The following is a 21,596-nucleotide window of genomic DNA, read 5'->3' as shown; positions in this document are numbered from 1 at the left end:
CAGGAGTGGGAGGAACAGATTTGGGAGAAAAACGGTTGAGGATGAGTGGTTTGAGAAGAGAGACGTGAAAGGCATTAGGGATACGAAGAGAAGGAGGAAGAAGAAGTTTATAAGAGACAGGATTAATTTGACACAGAATTTTGAAAGGACCAAGATAGCGTGGTCCCAACTTGTAGCTAGGGACACGGAAGCGGACATATTTAGCGGAGAGCCATACCTTGTCTCCAGGGGAAAAAACGGGGGGAGCTCTTCTTTTCTTATCCGCGAACCTCTTCATGCGTGAAGAAGCCTGCAAGAGAGAATTTTGGGTCTCTCTCCATATAATGGAAAGGTCACGAGAAATTTCATCCACAGCGGGCAGACCAGAGGGCAAGGGGGTAGGGAGGGGGGGAAGAGGGTGACGGCCGTACACCACGAAAAATGGGGATTTGGAGGAAGATTCAGAGACCCTGAAGTTATACGAGAATTCGGCCCATGGAAGGAGATCTGCCCAGTCATCCTGGCGGGAGGAAACAAAATGTCGCAAATAATCACCCAGGATCTGGTTAATTCTTTCTACTTGTCCATTGGACTGGGGATGATATGCAGAGGAAAAATTTAATTTAATCTTGAGTTGTTTACAGAGAGCTCTCCAGAATTTAGACACGAATTGGACCCCTCTATCCGAGACAATCTGCGTAGGCAACCCGTGAAGACGAAAAATGTGTACAAAAAATTGTTTAGCCAACTGAGGCGCAGAAGGAAGACCAGGAAGAGGAATGAAATGTGCCATTTTGGAGAATCGATCAACGACCACCCAAATAACGGTGTTGCCACGGGAAGGGGGTAAATCAGTAATAAAATCCATACCAATCAGAGACCAAGGCTGTTCGGGGACAGGCAGAGGATGAAGAAAACCAGCGGGCTTCTGGCGAGGAGTCTTATCCCGGGCACAGATAGTGCAGGCTCGCACAAAGTCCCCAACATCCGTCTCCAGAGTTGGCCACCAATAGAAGCGGGAGATGAGTTGCACAGATTTCTTGATGCCCGCATGACCTGCGAGATGGGAGGAGTGACCCCATTTGAGGATTCCGAGGCGTTGGCGTGGAGAAACAAAGGTCTTTCCTGGAGGAGTCTGTCTGATGGAGGCAGGAGAAGTGGAGATCAGGCAGTCAGGTGGAATGATGTGTTGCGGAGGGAGATCAACTTCTGAGGCATCCGAGGAACGAGAGAGAGCATCGGCTCTAATGTTCTTATCGGCAGGACGAAAGTGGATCTCAAAATTAAATCGGGCAAAGAACAGAGACCACCGGGCCTGGCGAGGATTCAGCCGTTGGGCCGACTGGAGGTAGGAGAGGTTCTTGTGGTCGGTGTAGATAATAACAGGAAATCTTGATCCCTCCAGCAGATGCCTCCATTCCTCAAGTGCTAATTTAATGGCTAGAAGTTCTCGATCCCCGATGGAGTAGTTCCTCTCCGCTGGAGAGAAGGTCCTAGAGAAAAAACCACAAGTGACAGCATGCCCGGAAGGATTTTTTTGTAGAAGAACAGCTCCAGCTCCTACTGAGGAGGCATCAACCTCCAATAGGAAGGGTTTGGAAGGGTCAGGTCTGGAGAGCACGGGAGCCGAAGAAAAGGCAGACTTGAGTTGTTTAAAGGAGTCTTCTGCTTGAGGAGGCCAGGACTTGGGATCAGCATTTTTCTTGGTTAAAGCCACGATAGGAGCCACAATGGTAGAAAAATGTGGAATAAATTGCCTGTAATAATTGGCGAACCCCAAAAAGCGTTGGATAGCACGGAGTCCGGAGGGGCGTGGCCAATTTAAGACGGCAGAGAGTTTGTCTGGATCCATCTGTAGTCCCTGGCCAGAGACCAAATATCCTAGAAAAGGAAGAGATTGGCATTCAAACAGACATTTCTCAATTTTGGCATAGAGTTGGTTGTCACGAAGTCTCTGAAGAACCATACGGACATGCCGGCGGTGTTCCTCTAGATTGGCAGAAAAAATTAGGATATCGTCCAGATATACCACAACACAGGAGTATAATAGATCACGAAAAATTTCATTGACAAAGTCTTGGAAGACGGCAGGGGCATTGCACAGTCCAAAGGGCATGACCAGATACTCAAAGTGTCCATCTCTGGTGTTAAATGCCGTTTTCCACTCGTCCCCCTCTCTGATGCGGATGAGGTTATAGGCGCCTCTTAAGTCCAATTTAGTGAAGATGTGGGCACCTTGGAGGCGATCAAAGAGTTCAGAGATGAGGGGTAAGGGGTAGCGGTTCTTAACCGTGATTTTATTAAGACCGCGGTAGTCAATGCAAGGACGTAGGGAGCCATCTTTTTTGGAGACAAAGAAAAATCCGGCTCCGGCAGGAGAGGAGGATTTACGGATAAAGCCCCTTTTTAGATTCTCCTGGACGTATTCGGACATGGCAAGAGTCTCTGGGGCAGAGAGAGGATAAATTCTGCCCCGGGGTGGAGTAGTACCCGGGAGGAGGTCGATAGGGCAATCATAAGGCCTGTGAGGAGGTAGAGTCTCAGCTTGTTTTTTGCAGAAAACATCCGCGAAGTCCATATAGGCCTTGGGGAGACCGGTTACTGGAGGAACCACAGAGTTACGGCAAGGGTTACTGGGAACCGGTTTTAGACAGTTCTTGGAACAAGAGGACCCCCAACTCTTGATCTCCCCAGTGGACCAATCCAGGGTTGGGGAATGAAGTTGAAGCCAGGGAAGTCCAAGGAGAATCTCCGAGGTGCAATTGGGGAGGACCAAAAGTTCAATCCTCTCATGATGAGATCCGATGCTCATAAGAAGGGGCTCCGTGCGGAAACGTATGGTACAGTCCAATCTTTCATTATTTACACAATTGATGTAGAGGGGTCTGGCGAGACTGGTCACTGGGATGTTGAACCTGTTGACGAGAGAGGCCAAAATAAAATTTCCTGCAGAACCAGAGTCCAAGAAGGCCACTGTAGAGAAGGAGAAGGCAGAAGCAGACATCCGCACAGGCACAGTAAGACGTGGAGAAGCAGAGTAGACATCAAGGACTGTCTCACCTTTGTGCGGAGTCAGCGTACGTCTTTCCAGGCGGGGAGGACGGATAGGACAATCCCTCAGGAAGTGTTCGGTACTAGCACAGTACAGGCAGAGGTTCTCCATACGGCGTCGTGTCCTCTCTTGAGGTGTCAGGCGAGACCGGTCGACCTGCATAGCCTCCACGGCGGGAGGCACAGGAACAGATTGCAGGGGACCAGAGGAGAGAGGAGCCGAGGAGACGAAACGCCTCGTGCGAACAGAGTCCATATCTTGGCGGAGTTCCTGACGCCTTTCAGAAAAACGCATGTCAATGCGAGTGGCTAGGTGAATAAGTTCATGTAGATTAGCAGGAATTTCTCGTGCGGCCAGAACATCTTTAATGTTGCTGGATAGGCCTTTTTTGAAGGTCGCGCAGAGGGCCTCATTATTCCAGGACAATTCTGAAGCAAGTGTACGGAATTGTACGGCATACTCGCCAACGGAAGAATTACCCTGGACCAGGTTCAACAGGGCAGTCTCAGCAGAAGAGGCTCGGGCAGGTTCCTCAAAGACACTTCGGATTTCCGAGAAGAAGGAGTGTACTGAGGCAGTGACGGGGTCATTGCGGTCCCAGAGCGGTGTGGCCCATGACAGGGCTTTTCCGGACAGAAGACTGACTACGAACGCCACCTTAGACCTTTCAGTGGGAAACAGGTCCGACATCATCTCCAGATGCAGGGAACATTGGGAAAGGAAGCCACGGCAAAACTTAGAGTCCCCATCAAACTTATCCGGCAAGGATAAGCGTATCCCAGGAGCGGCCACTCGCTGCGGAGGAGGTGCAGGAGCTGGCGGAGGAGATGACTGCTGAAGCTGTGGTAGCAACTGTTGTAGCATAACGGTCAGTTGAGACAGCTGTTGGCCTTGTTGCGCAATCTGTTGTGACTGCTGGGCGACCACCGTGGTGAGGTCAGCGACAACTGGCAGAGGAACTTCAGCGGGATCCATGGCCGGATCTACTGTCACGATGCCGGCTGGCAGGTAGTGGACCCTCTGTGCCAGAGAGGGATTGGCGTGGACCGTGCTAGTGGACCGGTTCTAAGCCACTACTGGTTTTCACCAGAGCCCGCCGCAAAGCGGGATGGTCTTGCTGCGGCGGTAGTGACCAGGTCGTATCCACTAGCAACGGCTCACCTCTCTGGCTGCTGAAGATAGGCGCGGTACAAGGGAGTAGGCAGAAGCAAGGTCGGACGTAGCAGAAGGTCGGGGCAGGCAGCAAGGATCGTAGTCAGGGGCAACGGCAGAAGGTCTGGAAACACTGGCAAGGGACACACAAGGAACGCTTTCACTGGCACTAAGGCAACAAGATCCGGCAAGGGAGTGCAAGGGAAGTGAGGTAATATAGGGAGTGCACAGGTGATAACTCTAATTGGAACCACTGCGCCAATCAGCGGCGCAGTGGCCCTTTAAATCGCAGAGACCCGGCGCGCGCGCGCCCTAGGGAGCGGGGCCGCGCGCGCCGGGACAGAACAGACGGGGAGCGAGTCAGGTAGGAGAGCCGGGGTGCGCATCGCGAGCGGGCGCTACCCGCATCGCGAATCGCATCCCGGCTAGCAGCAGGATCGCAGCGCCCCGGGTCAGAGGACGTGACCGGGGCGCTGCAGCGGAGGAGGTGAAGCGAGCGCTCCGGGGAGGAGCGGGAACCCGGAGCGCTCGGCGTAACACGTACTAATTTGGTTAAAAAGTTTGTGATTTTTTTAAAGCGCAACAATAATATAAAAGTATATAATAATGGGTATCATTTTAATCGTATTGACCCTCAGAATAAAGAACACACGTCATTTTTACCAGAAATTGTACGGCGTGAAAACAAAACCTTCCAAAATTAGCAAAATTGCGTTTTTCGTTTTAATTTCCCCACAAAAATAGTGTTTTTTGGTTGCGCCATACATTTTATGATATAATGAGTGATGTCATTACAAAGGACAACTGGTCGCGCAAAAAACAAGCCCTCATACTAGTCTGTGGATGAAAATATAAAAGAGTTATGATTTTTAGAAGGCGAGGAGGAAAAAATGAAAACGTAAAAATGAAATTGTCTGAGTCCTTAAGGCCAAAATGGGCTGAGTCCTTAAGGGGTTAAGGATAGGACAAAAGATGACTGATCACTGGGACCCCCGCGATCTTCATGCAGCACCCGCCATTCCAAATAATATATTTAGAACTCTGGGTTCTCGCCGTGCGGGTCGTGACCTCACGCCACGCCCTTTCCATTTATGTCTATGGGAGGTGGTGTGATGTCACAAGAAGGTGTGGCATGATGTCACGAATCCCACCACAGGAACCAGTGATCTAAACATACTATTTAGAATTTTGGTTGCTGCATGGAGATTGCTGGGGTCCCAGCAGCAGGATCCCCTTGATCAGACATCTTATCCCCTATCCTTTACATAGGGGATAAGATATCTAGAGGCGGAGTACCCCTTTAAGGGACAGTTCATGTACCCAAAAGTTGATCCTTTGCAACCGTATGACCCCTAGCAAGTTCCCTGCATGAGTCCCATTCATCAGAAAAAGGCTTGTGCATGGAACTTGCTGGGTGTTGTACGTTTGCCTCATAAACTGCACCACCCAGCACCAGTTGCCTCTCTCCGCACCGCATTATGCAGATCGTGCAGGAGAGCAGCTTTGGTCATCCATGTTTTGCTAACTCTATTTTCACACACAGAAATAAATAAATGAGTCGAACAAGTCAAAGAACAGTTTAAAAAAAGGGGGAACTTTATTTATAATTTATTAAAATGTTTGTGTAGGGGATTTTTTGTAACCTCCCATCACTCACAAAGAGCGGACAGTAACTAATACTCAGGACAGGAAAAACCTCCAGAGGGGAGGAAACCTGTAGGGAATCCATGGCTACTGTATGGCCCTTCCTCTGGGCATACTAAAGGAGGTTACCTCTAGAATTTGGCCAAATGTTTCTGTGTATGTGCATGATTCCTAGGCCTGTGCCTTCATCCAACGTCTTGCTGTAGGTCCCGAAATGCTACTCCATGTCCTGGAGATAGTGCATCTAACATAGGGGACAAAAAAGATAGATTATTTACATGTTTATCATAGAAATACACATGGAACTGCACTAAAGACCTTTTGGACAAAACAATGTAACACTTACCAGTCACAGTCATGTGCATGACTTTGCATTCCCGCGTCCCTACACAGTGTCCAGCACCGGCCCCTCACTGATGAACAGGACCAGTGTTATTTCTGGGGCTATGCCTTCATCCAACGTCTTGCTGTAGGTCCGGAAATGCTACTCCATGTCCTGGAGATAGTGCATCTAAGATAAGAAAAAAAAGATAGATTATTTACATGTTTATCATAGAAATACACATGGAACTGCACTAAAGACCTTTTGGACACAACAATGTAACACTTACCAGTCACAGTCATGTGTATGACTTTGCATTCCCGCGTCCCTACACAGTGTCCAGCACCGGCCCCTCACTGATGGAGAATGAACAGGAGCCGTGTTATTTCTGCTCAGTGCTGCTCTTTGGTGGACAATGGTTATGACATCACATGTGTGACACGCTGTTACCTCCTGGGAGTTCTATTTCAGTAGTGCTGCTCTCTGATTGGCTGAAAATAAAAAAAGCTTTCTAATATATTCTGTATGACTGTTATCTAAGGTTTTTGACAATTTTTATTAAAATGGCGCCACTCCCTGTGGGTGCGTTATATTTGTTTCTCCTAACCAGACATTCTGTATAAGTAATATCATTTGGTGGCCCCAACAGCCTGGGCCCATAGGTTTCTTACATAGATCAATGCTACTCCGGTAGGCTCAATGAGCAGCGCTGGCCGCCGGGACGTCTGACGAGTGACGTCCCTAACGTTGCGGTCTGGAGCGAAGGATATCACTAGTCAGACGTCCCGACAGCCATTGATTTAAAGTGGTCGTGGCTCCTGCTGCCAGTTCAAGATCAGACACCATGGCCCTAGATTGACATACTGCAACACCGATCCCCTGTGGCTGCCCGCCTGTTGCAAAACTACAACTCTCAGCCTTCGGCTGTCAGGGCATGCTGGGAGTTGTAGCTTTGCAATAGCTGGACAGACGTCTGTCGAAAGGGGGGAAAAAGCACCAAAAATAAAGCAATGTGGGCTTTGAAAAACACCATTTATATGTTTTTTTTTATCAAAGCCTAAGCCTAGGAACAAACACAATTCTTGTTTGATGTTTCGGGGTTTTTTTTGCAAAAAAAAACAAACATCAAAATCTTCCCCTCATGTCTTTTCTCAGCTATCTTTATGTTGTTTTTGCTAAAAGCACTGGGGGGGGGGGGGGGGGGGGGTCTTAGAGATTTATCAAAACCAGGGAAGAGGGAAAGTGGACCAGTTTCCCATAGCAACCAATCAGGTAGTTTCTTTCATTTTTAAAAAGGCCTCTGAAAAGTGAAAGAAGCGATCTGATTGGTTGCTATGGGCAACTGGTCCACTTGACCTCTGCACAGGTTTTCATACATCTGTCCCAATGTGTATTATTATTATCATCATCATCATCATCATCATCATCATCATCATTATTATTATTATTATTATAGGAAGTGTTTTTTCTTTGGTGTTTTTTCCCCTCTGGCTTTTCTCATTACAAGTCATGTGATTCTTTCATCATTTGACTGAAGGATTTCTATAAAAAAAACAATTGTGAGAAAATACCACCCCAAAAATAAAAAATAAAACATGCTCTCGGCATCCCACAGATTTGATAGCCTAAAAACACCATAAAAGGATGAAGAAACCCCCATTAGTGTCTGGTGTTTCATATTACCCTATTGATTCCAACCTAACATGTGCCCGCAGCGAGCATGGTGTTTTTTATGACAAACACGCCAAGTGTAATCCCAGCTGAAATGAATGTTTTCACAATAGGTGTGAACAGGCTGCAGGCTGTGCTAGATATATTTGCATAGTTGCGGCATACAGCACGTGCAGCATTTATGTGGCGGCTTTCTGCTGGTATATATGGCTTTCTGTGCTGGTGAATGCAGCCGGCACTTACTGGTGGTTTTTTCCTAGCTGCACAGTTTTGCACCACAACCACTCCGGTTGGGACCAGGCTGACCGATCTAATGACCAAGATGCCGCAGTGAACGGCTTTCTTTCTGTGAAAGTTCTGGCGAAATACAATGCTCAGAAGAGGAGGAGCGCCATTGAGCTTTTGGAAAGAGAATTAGTTTGGAATGGTCAGGGCCATGTGCGTTTACAAAGCCCCCCGTGGTGCCAGAACAGTGGACCCTCCCACATGTGACCCCATTTTGGAAACTACACCCCTCACAGAATTTAATAAGGGGTGCAGTGAGTATTTACACCCCACAGCTCTTTGGAACAGTGGGCTGTGCAAATGAAAAATTTAATTTTTCATTTTCACGGACCACTGTTCCAAAAATCTGTCAGACACCTGTGGGGCGTAAATTCTCAATGTACCCCTTATTACATTACGTGAGGGGTGTAGTTTCCAAAATGGGGTCACATGTGTCGGGGGTCCATTGTTCTGGCACTATGGGGGCTTTGTAAACACATGTGGCCTTCAATTCCGGACAAATTTTCTCTACAAAATCCCAATGGCGCTCCTTCTCTTCTGAGCATTGTAGTTCACCCGCAGAGCACTTTAAATTCACATATGGGGTATGTTCTTACTCAGAAGAGATGGGGTTACAAATTTGGGGGGGCTTTTTGCCTATTTTCCCTTGTGAAAATGAATATTTTAGGGTAACACCAGCATTTTAGTGAAAAAATATATATTTTTTCATTTTCCCATCCAACTTTAAAGAAAATTCGTCAAACAACTGTGGGGTGTTCAGGCTCATTATACCCCTTGTCACGTTCGGTGAGGGGTGTAGTTTCCAAAATAGGGTCACATGTGGGTATTTATTTTTTTGCGTTTGTCAGAACCGCTGTACAATCAGCCACCCCTGTGCAAATCACCAATTTAGGCCTCAAATGTACATGGTGCGCTCTCATTCCTGAGCCTTGTTGTGAGCCCGCAGAGCATTTTTTGCTCACATCTGGGGTATTTCCGTACTCAGGAGAAATTGCGTTACAAATTTTGGGGGTGTTTTTTTCTTTTTACCACTTGTGGAAATAAAAAGTATGGGGAAACACCAGCATGTTAGTGTAAATTTTTTTTTTTTTTTACACTAACAGGATGGTGTAGCCCCCAACTTATCCTTTTCACAAGCGGTAAAAGGAAAGAAAGACCCCCAAAATTTGTAGTGCAATTTCTCCCGAGTACGGAGATACCCCATATGTGGCCCTAAACTGTTTCCTTGAAATACGACAGGACTCCAAAGTGAGAGAGCGCCATGCGCATTTGAGGACTAAGTTAGGGATTGCACAGGGGTGGACATAGGGGTATTCTACGCCAGTGATTCCCAAACAGGGTGCCTCCAGCTGTTGCTAAACTCCCAGCATGCCTGGACAGTTAGTGGCTGTCCAGAAATGCTGGGAGTTGTTGTTTTGCAACAGCTGGAGGCTCCGTTTTGGAAACCCTGCCGTACAAGACGTTTTTAATTTTTTATTGGGGGGGGGGGGGGGACAGTGTAAGGGGGTGTACATGTAGTGTTTTACCCTTTATTATGTGTTAGTGTAGTGTTTTTAGGGTACATTCACACTGGCGGGTTACGGTGAATTTCCCGGAAGGAGTTTGCGCTGCGGCAAAAAATTTGCCGCAACCCAAACTTGAAGCAGGAAATTTACTGTAAACCTGTCTGTGTGAATGTACCCTGTACATTCACATGGGGGGGCAAACCTCCAGCTGTTTCAAAACTACAACTCCCAGCATGTACCGACAGACCGTGCATGCTGGTAGTTGTACTTTTGCAACAGCTGGAGGCACACTGGTTGGAAAACCTTCAGTTAGGTTCTGTTACCTAACTCAGTATTTTCCAACCAGTGTGCCTCCAGCTGTTGCAAAACTACAATTCCCAGCATGTACTAATCACCGAAGGGCATGCTGGGAGATGTAGTTATGCAACAGCTGGAGGTACCCAACTACAATTCCCAGCATGCCGAGACAGCTGTTTGCTTTCTGGGCATGCTGGGGATTGCAGTTTTGCAACATCTGGAGAGCTACAGTTTTTTGACCACTGCACAGTGATCTCCAAACTGTGGACCTCCAGATGTTGCAAAACTACAACTCCCAGCATGCCCAGACAACAAACAGCTATGTGGGCATGCTAGGAGTTGTAGTTTTGCAAGATCTGGAGGGATATAGGTCAGAGACCACTGTATAGTGGTCTCAAACTGCAGCCCTCCAGCTGTTGCAAAACTACATATTCCAGCATGCCCAAACAGCTGTCTGGGCATGCTGAGAGTTGCAGTTTTGCAACATCTGGAGGGCTACAGTTAGAGACCACAGTCTCAGACTGTAGCCCTCCAGATCAACTTATCGGCTTCCATAGGATCCCGGGAGCCGTCCTCTTCAGAAGCACATGACGCCGCCCGCCGATCAACGTCGCCGCAGCCTCCGGACGGGTAAGTGGACGTCGGCGCCCGGTCCCCTTCGTTTCCTTGTTCTGCCCCGCCTATTGTGGGTGGGCAGGACGGGGAAAACGAAAGTTAACCCCCCCGCCCCCAGTCTGCTATTGGTCGTCGCCTCTGACGATCAATAGCAGACCAATAGCAGGGATAGGAGGGGTGGCACCTCTGCCACCTCACTCCTATGCCTACAGGGGGATCGTGGGTGTCTTATACAACAGCAATCTCCCTTCTATTCCGGGTCACCGGGTCACAATAGACCCGTATGACCCGGAATCGGTGCAAATCGCAAGTGTGAATTCACTTGCGATTTGCGCCGATCACCAATGGGGGGGGGGTCTGATGACCCCCCTGGGCATTTGTGCGGGGTGCCTGCTGATTGATATCAGCAGTCACCCCTGCCCGGTCCCCGCCCGGCGCGTGGTGGGGACTGAAATTCCCACGGGCGTATGGATACGCCCTGGGTCCTTAAGTACCAGGACGTCAAAGCGTATCCATACGCCCTAGGTCCTTAAGTAGTTAAACACTAACCTTGAGGTTGGGGAAATTTGCCAGATTTGTAAATTATTTCTATTTAAAAATCTTAATCCTTCCAATACTTATCAGCTGCTGTATTCTACAGAGGAAGTTATTTTCTTTTTGGATTTCTTTCCAGCCTGACCACAGTGCTCTCTGCTGACACTCTTTTTTATTAGAAATATACAAAACTTATCAAATACAAAACACAAAGCAAGCTTAACCAGCTATAACATAAATAAGAAATACTCTAGAACCAAAAACAAAACCTCATAAAGAAAACCCTGCCTAACCGGCCAGCCCAGCTTTACTAAGATACTAAAATACTAAGATATTAACCCCTTCCCGCAGAATGTCATATATATAAACGCCGGGTTGTGCAGTGCGTTCGCGCATCCCGACATTTATAAATGACATTCAGTTAACCCGGCGATGCGCAGCATCGCACGGGTTAACTGGCAGAAGTCCCGCTGTTTCCAGCAGGGGACAACTTCTGCTTCACCCCCAGGACCATCCATTGATGGTCCTGGTCAGCGATCACTGTGATTGGTCCCTGTGGACCAATCACAGTGATCTAGGGTGAAAGTTCAGATCCCCCGCACTGCCCGCCCCTGGAAGTCAGGTAGAACGGGGGACGATGGCTGCGGGGGCTCGCGGCATAGGTGGGGTAACACGCGGGGACCGGCGGCCTTACCCGAACCAGCGGTGGGACCGAGGAGCAGCGCGGGACCGGCCACGTGGACGAGCAGCGACGGGACCGGCAGGTAAGTACATGGTCCTCAAAAGCAGCAGTGAAGATCTTCACTGCTGCTTCTAGGAGTCTGAAAACTACAACTCCCAGCATGCCTAGACAGCCTTTGGCTGTCTGGGCATGCTGGGAGTTGTAGTTTTGCAACATCTGGAGGGCCCCAGTTTGGAGACCATTGTATAATGGTCTCCAATCTGTGCTCTTCCAGCTGTTGCAAAACTACAACTCCCAGCATGAACTGACTGTCCAGGCATGCTGGGAGTTTTTGTTCAGCAACATCGGGCCCTTCAGATGTTGCCGAACTACAACTCCCAGCATGCCCTTCAGCTGTCTGGGCATGCTGGGAGTTGTAGTTTTGCAACAACTGGAGACACACTGGTTGGGAAACATTGTCTGTTTCTAACTCAGTGTTTCCTAACCTGTGTGCCTCCAGCTGTTGCAAAACTATAACTCCCAGCATGCAGTATGCAACAGACCATGCATGCTGGGAGTTGTGGTTTTGCAACAGCTGGTGCACCTGCAGGGTACATTCACATGGGCGAGGCTTTTACAGTGGGTTTCTCGCTGCAAGTTTGAGATGCAGCAAATTTTGCGCTGGGAAACTCGCTGTAATCCCCCGCCCATGTGACTGTACCCTAAAAACACTACACTACACAACACAAAATAAAATAAAAAGTTAAAAACACTACATATACACATACCCCTACACAGCCCCCCTCCCCCAATAAGAACGTCCGGTACACCACTGTTTCCAAAGCAGAGCCTCCAGCTGTTGAAAAACAACAACTCCCAGTATTGCCGGACAGTCGTTGACTGTCCACGCATGCTGGGAGTTTTGCAACAGCTGGAGGCACCCTGTTTGGGAATCACTGGCGTAGAATACCCCTATGTCCACCCCTATGCAAATCCCTAATTTAGGCCTCAAATGCACATGGCGCTCTCACTTTGGAGCCCTGTCGTATTTCAAGGCAACAGTTTAGGGTCACATATGGGGTATTGCCGTACTCGGGAAAAATTGCATTACAAGGTTTGGGGGGTATTTTCTTCTTTAACCCTTCATGAAAAGGAAATGTTGGGGTCTACACCAGAATGTTAGTGTAAAAAATTTTAATTTTTTACACTAACATGCTGATGTTGCCCTATACTTTACATTTTCACAAGAGGTAAAAGGGAAAAAAGCCCCCCAAAATTTGTAATGCAATTTCTCATGACTACGGAGATACTCCATATGTGGGCGCAAAGTACTCTGGGGGCGCACAACAAGGCCCAGAAGGGAGAGCGCACCATGTACATTTGAGGTGATTTGCACAGGGGTGGCTGATTGTTACAGCAGTTTTGACAAACGCAAAAAAAACAAAACCCCACATGTGACCCCATTTCGGAAACGACACCCCTCAGGGAATGTAATGAGGGGTGCAGTGAGAATTTACCCCCACAGGTGTCTGACGGATCCTTGGAACAGTGGTCCGTGAAAATGAAAACTTGTACAGCCCACTGTTCCAAAGATCTGTCAGACACCAGTGGGGGGCAAATGCTCACTGTACCCCTTGTTACGTTCCTCAAGGGGTCTAGTTTCCAAAATGGTATGCCATGTGTTTTTTTTTGCTGTCCTGGCACCATAGGGGCTTCCTAAATGCGACATGCTCCCCGAGCAAAATTTGCTCTCAAAAAGCCAAATATGACTCCTTCTCTTCTGAGCATTGTAGTTCGCCCGTAGTGTACTTCAGGTCAACTTATGGGGTACCTCCATACTCAGAAGAGAAGGGGTTACAAATATTGGGGGGTATTTCCTGCTATTAACCCTTGGAAAAATGTGAAATTTGGGGGGAAATACACATTTTAGTGAAAAAAAATTATTATTTTTTTACATATGCAAAAGTCGTGAAACACCTGTGGGGTATTAAGGCTCACTTTATTCCTTGTTATGTTCCTCAAGGGGTCTAGTTTCCAAAATGGTATGCCATGTGAGGGTTTTTTGCTGTTCTGGCACCATAGGGGCTTCCTAAATGCAACATGCCCCCCAAAAACCATTTCAGAAAAACATACTCTCCAAAATCCCCTTGTCGCTCTTTCCCTTCTGAGCCCTCTACTGCGCCCGCCCAACACTTTACATACACATATGAGGTATGTGCTTACTCAAGAGAAATTGGGCTACAAATATAAGTATACATTTTCTCCTTTTACCCCTTGTAAAAATGCAAAAAATGGGTCTACAAGAACATGCGAGTGTAAAAAATGAAGATTGTGAATTTTCTCCTTCACTTTGCTTCTATTCCTGTGAAACACCTAAAGGGTTAAAATGATGACTGAATGTCATTTTGAATACTTTGGGGGGTGCAGTTTTTATAATGGGGTCTTTTGTGGGGTATTTCTAATATGAAGACCCTTCAAATCCACTTCAAACCTGAACTGGTCCCTGAAAAATAGTGAGTTTGAAAATTTTTGGAAAAATTGGAAAATTGCTGTTGAACTTTGAAGCCCTCTGGTGTCTTCCAAAAGTAAAAACTCGTCACTTCTATGATGCAAACATAAAGTAGACATATTGTATATGTGAATAAAAATTTTTTTTATTTGTAATATACATTTTCCTTACAAGCAGAGAGCTTCAAAGTTAGAAAAATGCAAAATTTTCAAATTTTTCATCAAATTTTAGGATTTTTCACAAGGAAAGGATGCAAGTTACCACAAAAATTTACCACCATGTTAAAGTAGAATATGTCACGAAAACACAATCTCGGAATCAGAATGATAACTAAAAGCATTCCAGAGTTATTAATGTATAAAGTGACAGTGGCCAGATGTGCAAAAAACGCTCTGGTCCTTAAGGCCAAAATGGGCTTGGTCCTGAAGGGGTTAAAATATGCCCAAAATATCTAATCAAACACTCACACGCTTACCGAAAATGAACATAAGAAAAATAAATAAATAAATAAAATAGCAAAACTTGGCTTGTCAAAATATAAACATAAAAGTTATCATTACCCGTCTATAACTCAAAACCATCCATACTTGGGAACACGCAACAAGAAAATTAAACAGAAAAGTAGCAAGCACACCTAAAAAAAAAAAAAAAAAATAAATAAATAAAATAAAAAATAATTATTGTATGTTTTTTAACATTTTTTTTTATATATTTTTAAATTTTTTTTTACATTTTTTATATTTTTTTATCTATATATATATATATATATATATATATATATATATATATATTATTTTTTTTTCTCATATATTAAAATAAAAAATAATGAAAAAAAAAATTTCCAAATTTTTTTTTTTTTTGTAATAATAATAATCAAAATAATCATATCACACATACATTCACTTACAAAACGTTCAAATTAACTGGATCCTCTATCCGGGACTAATGAAAATACCAAAGAAAACATAAAACAGACCAAATAACTGAAATAAACAAAATAAACCACATATCAACACAACAACTGGTCCGGCTACCATAACGCTATAACATGAAACAATATGAAACAATATAGATATAACACAATATAGGTACAAAATTACTAAATTTACTATATAAATAAAATATAATATAAACAAAATATATGCACTACAGAAAACACCTACAAAATCAATAGAAAACCCTAGGAAAAACCCTACACTAAAACTGTACCCTCACCCACACCCCGGTCATCAGAGTTCCTACACTTCAAATTGTCCCTCACATATAGCTTCCCCTGAAAGCAGCGCCAGGCCAAGTCCCAAAACTTCTGGGGGATCCTTTTCATGTTTAAAAGGTACAACCCCACCCTCAGATCCCGACCTGGGCAGTCCCTGAGCTCCAGAGGCTTCTGAAAGTGGGTCAACAGAACCCGTTTGTCAAGGAACTGCCTTGACTGGGTCCTGATCTCCCACACTCCCAGACCCCACCGACGTATCGCCTTCAGAGTCAGGGTAGCGTAAGCCGGAAGATATCCATGGGGCGTACGGAGGTCCTTCACTTGCCCTCCTGTATCCCATTCCTGGAAGAAAGGCCGAAACCATTCCCTGCAGGAGAGTACCCACGGAGAAGCCCTCTCTGACCAGAGGTTTGAGATGTTAGCTTTCAAGAAGGTGTTGGTTAAGAACACCACAGGGTTTACCATAGATAAACCCCCTAGTCTCCTCGTGCGGTACGTAACCTCCCTCTTGACTAGGTTCATCCTGTTTCCCCATAACAGTTGGAAAAACAGGCTGTAGATTCTAATGTAGTAAGCTTCTGGCAAGATACATACACTGCCCAGATAGATAAACAAGGGGAGCAGGTACGATTTGATCAGGTGTACCCTTTCCCTGAGGGTCATAGACCAACCCTTCTATTGGTCCACCTTCTGAGCGGCATCCTGGAGCTTACCATCCCAGTTTTTGGTTGGATAATCATCCTGGCCGAATATGATGCCCAAAACTTTTGCTGACTCTTGGGGCCCAGGAAGAGTGTCCGGGAGATCAAATGTGGGATCTCCCCCTCCCAGCCAGAGACTCTCACACTTATCCCGGTTGATCTTAGACCCAGATGCCTCCGAGTAGCGGTCCACTTCCGACATCACCACATCGACCTCCTCTCGCGAGGAGACAAAAATAGTGACATCGTCAGCGTATGCCACCACTCTCTGGGCGACATCCAGCTCCGCCAGACTCATCCTGACTCCCGCCAACGGCCCACAATCTACCCTCCGGACGAAGGGATCGATCGCAAACACGTATAAAAGCAGGCTCAAAGGACAACCCTGACGGACTCCGGACCCCACCTCAAAACAGCGGCCAGACCAACCGTTCACCAGTGGGAAACTCTCTGCCCCTGCATACAAGATCTTAAGCCAATTAACAAAAGTACTCGGTAAGCCATATCTCAGGAGGACGGACCAGAGGTACTCGTGGTTCACCCGATCAAACGCTTTGGCCTGATCCAGGGACAGCAAATACCCCTTCCAGAAACCCGCACTACTCCGCTCCACTGCCTCCCTGACACTAAGGACCGCACTTAAGGTGCTTCGGCCTGGAACAGAGCAGTGCTGAGCCCCCGAAAGGAGCCGGGGTGCAAACTTCACCAGCCGATTAAACAGTATCTTAGCCAGAAGCTTCCTGTCCGTATTGAGAAGAGCTATGGGCCTCCAATTCTCAATACGGCTGGGATCTTTACCCTTTGACAAAATAATCAGGGCTGACCTCCTCATTGAATTCGGCAGAGTGCCCGAGGAGAGACACTCATTGAATACCTCAGTCAAGAGGGGAGCTAAAGACTCCTTAAAGGTCCTGTACCACTCGAATGTTAAGCCATCCGGACCTGGCGACTTCTTAGGGGCGAGCCCCTCGATCGCCAGTCTCACTTCCTCTTCCCTGATTTCTTCTGCCAAAACATCAAGAGAGGGGTCTACCCCTGGCTCAGGAATGGTTTCAGCCAGGAAAGCCGACATCTTGTCTTGATCTAGATCCTTCCTTCCCAAGAGGTGCGAGTAGAAGGATCTGACGACCTCCAAGATCCCTGATCTGGACCGATTCAGAGATCCTGTACTATCAATCAGTCCTGAAATGACTTTACTACTCACTGACATCTTACAGTTTGTGTAAGAGTCGGGCGAGCGGTACTTCCCGAAATCCCTCTCAAAAACCAAAGATGCGTGCCTATCGTACTGACACCCCATCAGCAAGGATTTCACTCTGGAGATATCCTCACGGCTACCTCCAGTCGAGACAAGAAGCTCGAGATTCCTCCTCAGACCCTGATACAGGCGATACCTTTTCAGGGACCTGAGGCTCGAGAGCTGGCGGAAGAATTCCGCAACCCGCTTCTTAAATATCTCCCACCACTCTGACTTACTACTACATAGGCCCAGTAAAGGTGCCTGACTCTGAAGAAAATCCTCAAAGGACTGTCTTATCTCCGCTTCCTCCAGGAGGGACGAATTCAGCTTCCAATAACCTTTTCCCATCCGGGGGGTCTCTGAAACATTCAGGGAAAACAAATCATACAGTGGTCGGAGAACTCCACCTCAACCACGGACACTGTGGAAGCTACGGCTTCCTCCTTTAAATAAAACCTATCTATCCTAGACCTGCGACTACCTTGATGATAGGTGAAACCCGTGTGGCCTGAGGGGCTCCGGATGTGGGCGTCCTCTAGGCGAGCTTCTCTAGCTATGCTAATCAGTGCCACACTATCGCAAGTCAGCGGACCATTGGAGCCTCTCCTATCTTGGGACCTCGTGACATTATTGAAGTCCCCTCCAAAGATCACTTGCCGACTCGTAAAAAGAAAGGGCTTAATCCTCATAAAGAGATCTTTATGGCCCCGCTTAGTTTGCGGGGCGTAGATGTTAATGAGCCGGAGCTCTTGTCCCTTCATGAAGACATCTAAGATCAGGCACCTCCCATTTCTAACTCAATAACCCGCCTGCATTCAACAGGAGCAGTAAAAAGGACCGCCACCCCACTATACGGCTCAGCCGCAAGAGACCAGTGGGAGGGACCGCGCCTCCACTCTCTTCTGGCTTTTACCAGGGAGGCTAGATCTGACAACCTGGTCTCTTGCAAAAAGAAAATGTCAGCTTCAACACGGCCGAGAAAATCAAAGGCTGCGAATCTAGCCGTATCTGATTTTATGCTGGCACAGTTAATGGATGCCAACGTCAGTGGGGTGAGTGCCGCCATCCTGGGTGATTGATTTAGATGGCCTCACCGCTTAAACCTTCTTCCTCTCCTTCCCTCCACCCCCATCTGAATCGGAGGAAGACCCTTTACCTCTTTTTAAACTCAGGGATATATCCATCCCAGGATCTTTACCTCCAGCATCTGGTGTTACCTCAGCCCCTGAGGAAACTGCCCCAGAGGAAGGAGGCTCGGCACCTCCTGGAGGCCGCACTGCCTCCGGACCCTCGAGAAGAGGAGGGGAGATGGTATCCCCAAGGGCCTCATATCGATTTGAAAGGACGATCAGAGGGTTAGAGACTGAGTTGTTCCTTCTATGGTCTGAGGCTACAACTGAAGAGGAGGACGGCGCTGCATTACTCTTATCCTTCTTCTTCCTCCTCTTCTTCTTTTCCTGGCCACCATTTACTGTCTGCCCCTCCTTCTCCTGCTCATCCACAGTTTCGGATTCAGAGTTTTGACTGGAGGAAGGAGCATCTTGACCTTCTTCCCTACGCAGTCTCCCTATCTCCTCATCCAGTTCGGCCCCACCCAAAGCCTCAGAGTTATTCTGACCTCCTTCTGAGCCAGTGTCTGGAGTGGGACCCCGAGCCACCCCTGGCACCTGGGCATTCTCAAGGGCCCTCTCCAACCTGCGCTTCTCCTCTCGCCTCCGCATAGAGGGGGTCTTATGTTTTTCCTTCACTGGCTTTGGTGCCCCCTCTCCTCCACTAGTCCCCTCCCCCGCTGGGGCAACCGTTAGGCTCTCCCCAGCCGGGGCGGTCACAGTGTTAGAGAACGAGCGTGGACACCGGCTGAACGGCTGAACTAGGTCACCACACAAGTTACACCGAATCTGCCCACAGGTGGCCGCCAGAGGACCCACCCCACAGCAGAGGGCGCATATCTGCTGAGTGCAGTTGGCACTAAAGTGGTTTGGGTCACCACACCTGTGACACAGCCTCGGCTGCCCCTGGTAGAAGATCTGAATCCTGTCGCGTCCCAGAAAGGCGGCCGAAGGGATGTGGGTGACCGTGTTCCCTGAACGCCTGAGACGAACGGAAAACGTCCAGGCCCCAGACCATATGTTGTGCTCGTCAAAGTTCTTCCGGGGGACGTCCGTCACCTCCCCGTACCTGCCCAGCAAGGTCATAATGTCATAACAAGAAAGTGACTCGTTACGGGTCAAAACGGTCACTTTCTTTACCATACTCTGGCGAGATACCGCTTTTACAGCGAAATCTCGCCATCCGGGCTCGTTTTTCATCAGCTCATAATTAGACCAAAAGAGATCTAGTCCTTCCGGCCTAACAAAGCTGACGTCAAACTCGGAGGAGCTGAAGGGGTGAATCAGGTCAAAGATAACCCCAGCCCTGAAACCCATCTGGAAAAGAAGCTCCACCACCACCACGCATCTTCGCCTTTCCAGACCAAACGGGCCACATTCCTGCGACCTACCTCCTGCCCGGGTGTCTGGAGGGACCATACGGCCTACCCATTCCTCTCTCGGAACGCTCCCAGACCATGTCTCTCCACCCAAAAAGACAGGTCCATCTCCTTTCCCTCTACCTGGAGCGTCCTTTCTCCTCTCTTTAGTGCCTCCAGGAGGCGCCATTGCAACTGACCTTCACCAGATGCAGGAGGTAAAGATCCTACTGAACCCCCAGCCGCCACACTTGCATAACTCCTGACGACCGGGGGGGCAGCCAGACCAGACACCGTCCCTACATCCCTGCCTAGGCCACCTGTACTGCCACAAAAGCCACTCTTATTCCTACCTACCATCCACACCACTACTACTACTCTCATTCACACCACTACTCCTCCCATCTGCACCACTACCACTCCTCTCATTCACACTACTACCACCCCTCCTCTTCACTCCACTATCACCACTCTTATTCACTTCACTGCCACTCCTCCCAATCACTCCACTACCACTCCTCCCATCTGCACCACTACCACTCCTCTCATTCACTCCACTATCACCACTCTCATTCACACCACTACCACTCCTCCCATCCACAACACTACCACTCCTCCCATCTACACCACTACCACTGCTCCCATCTACACCACTACCACTCCTCCCATCTGCACCACTACCACTCCTCCCATCTGCACCACTACCACTCCTCCCATCTGCACCACTACCACTCCTCCCATTTGCACCACTACCACTGCCACATACACCCCTCTCATCCACAGCACTACCACTCCCATCTTTCACACACCTTGTATTAACATTGCTTTTATTGACAGTAGTTTTGGGATCAGCAGCTGCTTAACCCACTACCTCTGGGCTGGCCTGGACATGCTTTAGCTTGGCCTTTTTGTACATTCTCAGGTCACCGGCGGCTGCCATTGTCGGCGACGCTGACTCCTCCTCCATTCGAGATGTTACCTCCGACATCACCTCCCGAAGCTGAGGCTGCCCCTCCGGGCGCAACTTCACCCCTCCTCGTGCCACTGATGTGCAGGGACTCCCCTCTCTCACAGGGGAGATCCCTGCAGTGTCCGCGCCACACACTGTGCCCAACCGCACGGGCTCAGCAGCAGGTTCTGACACCTGGGCGCTCCCCCCCCCCTCTCAGGGGAGTGCCCCGCAGCACCGACACTACTAGCAGCGCCCAGGGGACCGCCCCCCGAGCAGAAGATCTCACCACACACCTCAGGCGCCTGGACACTCCCCCACCCCTCTCAGGGAAGTGCCCCGCAGGGCTAGTAACAATGCCCACAATACTCGGGGAACCGCTCCCCTTGCAAACTGCCGCATAACTATTGCCCACCATTAGCCCGTCCTGCTCTTCCCTACCAGCAGGACGCGTGACTGTAGCACCTGCGGCCATGTTGGATGCAGCACTGTACCCACCGTGATGGTCCCGTTCCACAGCAGAAGCGGGATCTGGCAGGGTGGGAGGCCCAGCAGCCTGAATCCACTTTTCAGGTGGCCCAGACTGCTGGATTGGAGAGAAAACAAACTTTATCTGCTCCTCAGCCTTTTTCTTCTTCTTTTTTTTCCTCTTCCTCCCCTCAGGGCCCAGGTCCTGGCCAAAACTGCAATTTTCCAGACGGGTGGGTGTCTCCTGCATCACTATGGCCCGCAGGAGCCCCCCACAGACCAGTCCACTGTCACCGCCATCACTACTGTCACTTTCCTCAGAGGTGGCT

The 21,596-nt window shown here is 48.3% G+C and overlaps 1 long non-coding RNA gene across 1 annotated transcript in view; it reads right to left on the bottom strand.

The window, feature by feature from the left end:
* Positions 1–6,582, bottom strand: part of LOC130367646 (uncharacterized) — a 44,717-nt gene extending 38,135 nt beyond the window's left edge. The window contains exons 1-3 of the long non-coding RNA XR_008892130.1: positions 6,439–6,582; positions 6,174–6,338; positions 5,827–6,071 (exon numbers count right to left, since the gene is read on the bottom strand). This is a non-coding gene — a long non-coding RNA (uncharacterized LOC130367646). The remainder of the gene's footprint in view (positions 1–5,826; positions 6,072–6,173; positions 6,339–6,438) is intronic.
* Between the last annotated feature and the right edge of the window lie 15,014 nt (positions 6,583–21,596).

This window comes from Hyla sarda, chromosome 4 (genome assembly GCF_029499605.1).
Source record: "Hyla sarda isolate aHylSar1 chromosome 4, aHylSar1.hap1, whole genome shotgun sequence".
In the NCBI taxonomy this organism is placed as follows: domain Eukaryota; kingdom Metazoa; phylum Chordata; class Amphibia; order Anura; family Hylidae; genus Hyla; species Hyla sarda.
This window is presented reverse-complemented; position numbering and strand designations above follow the sequence as displayed.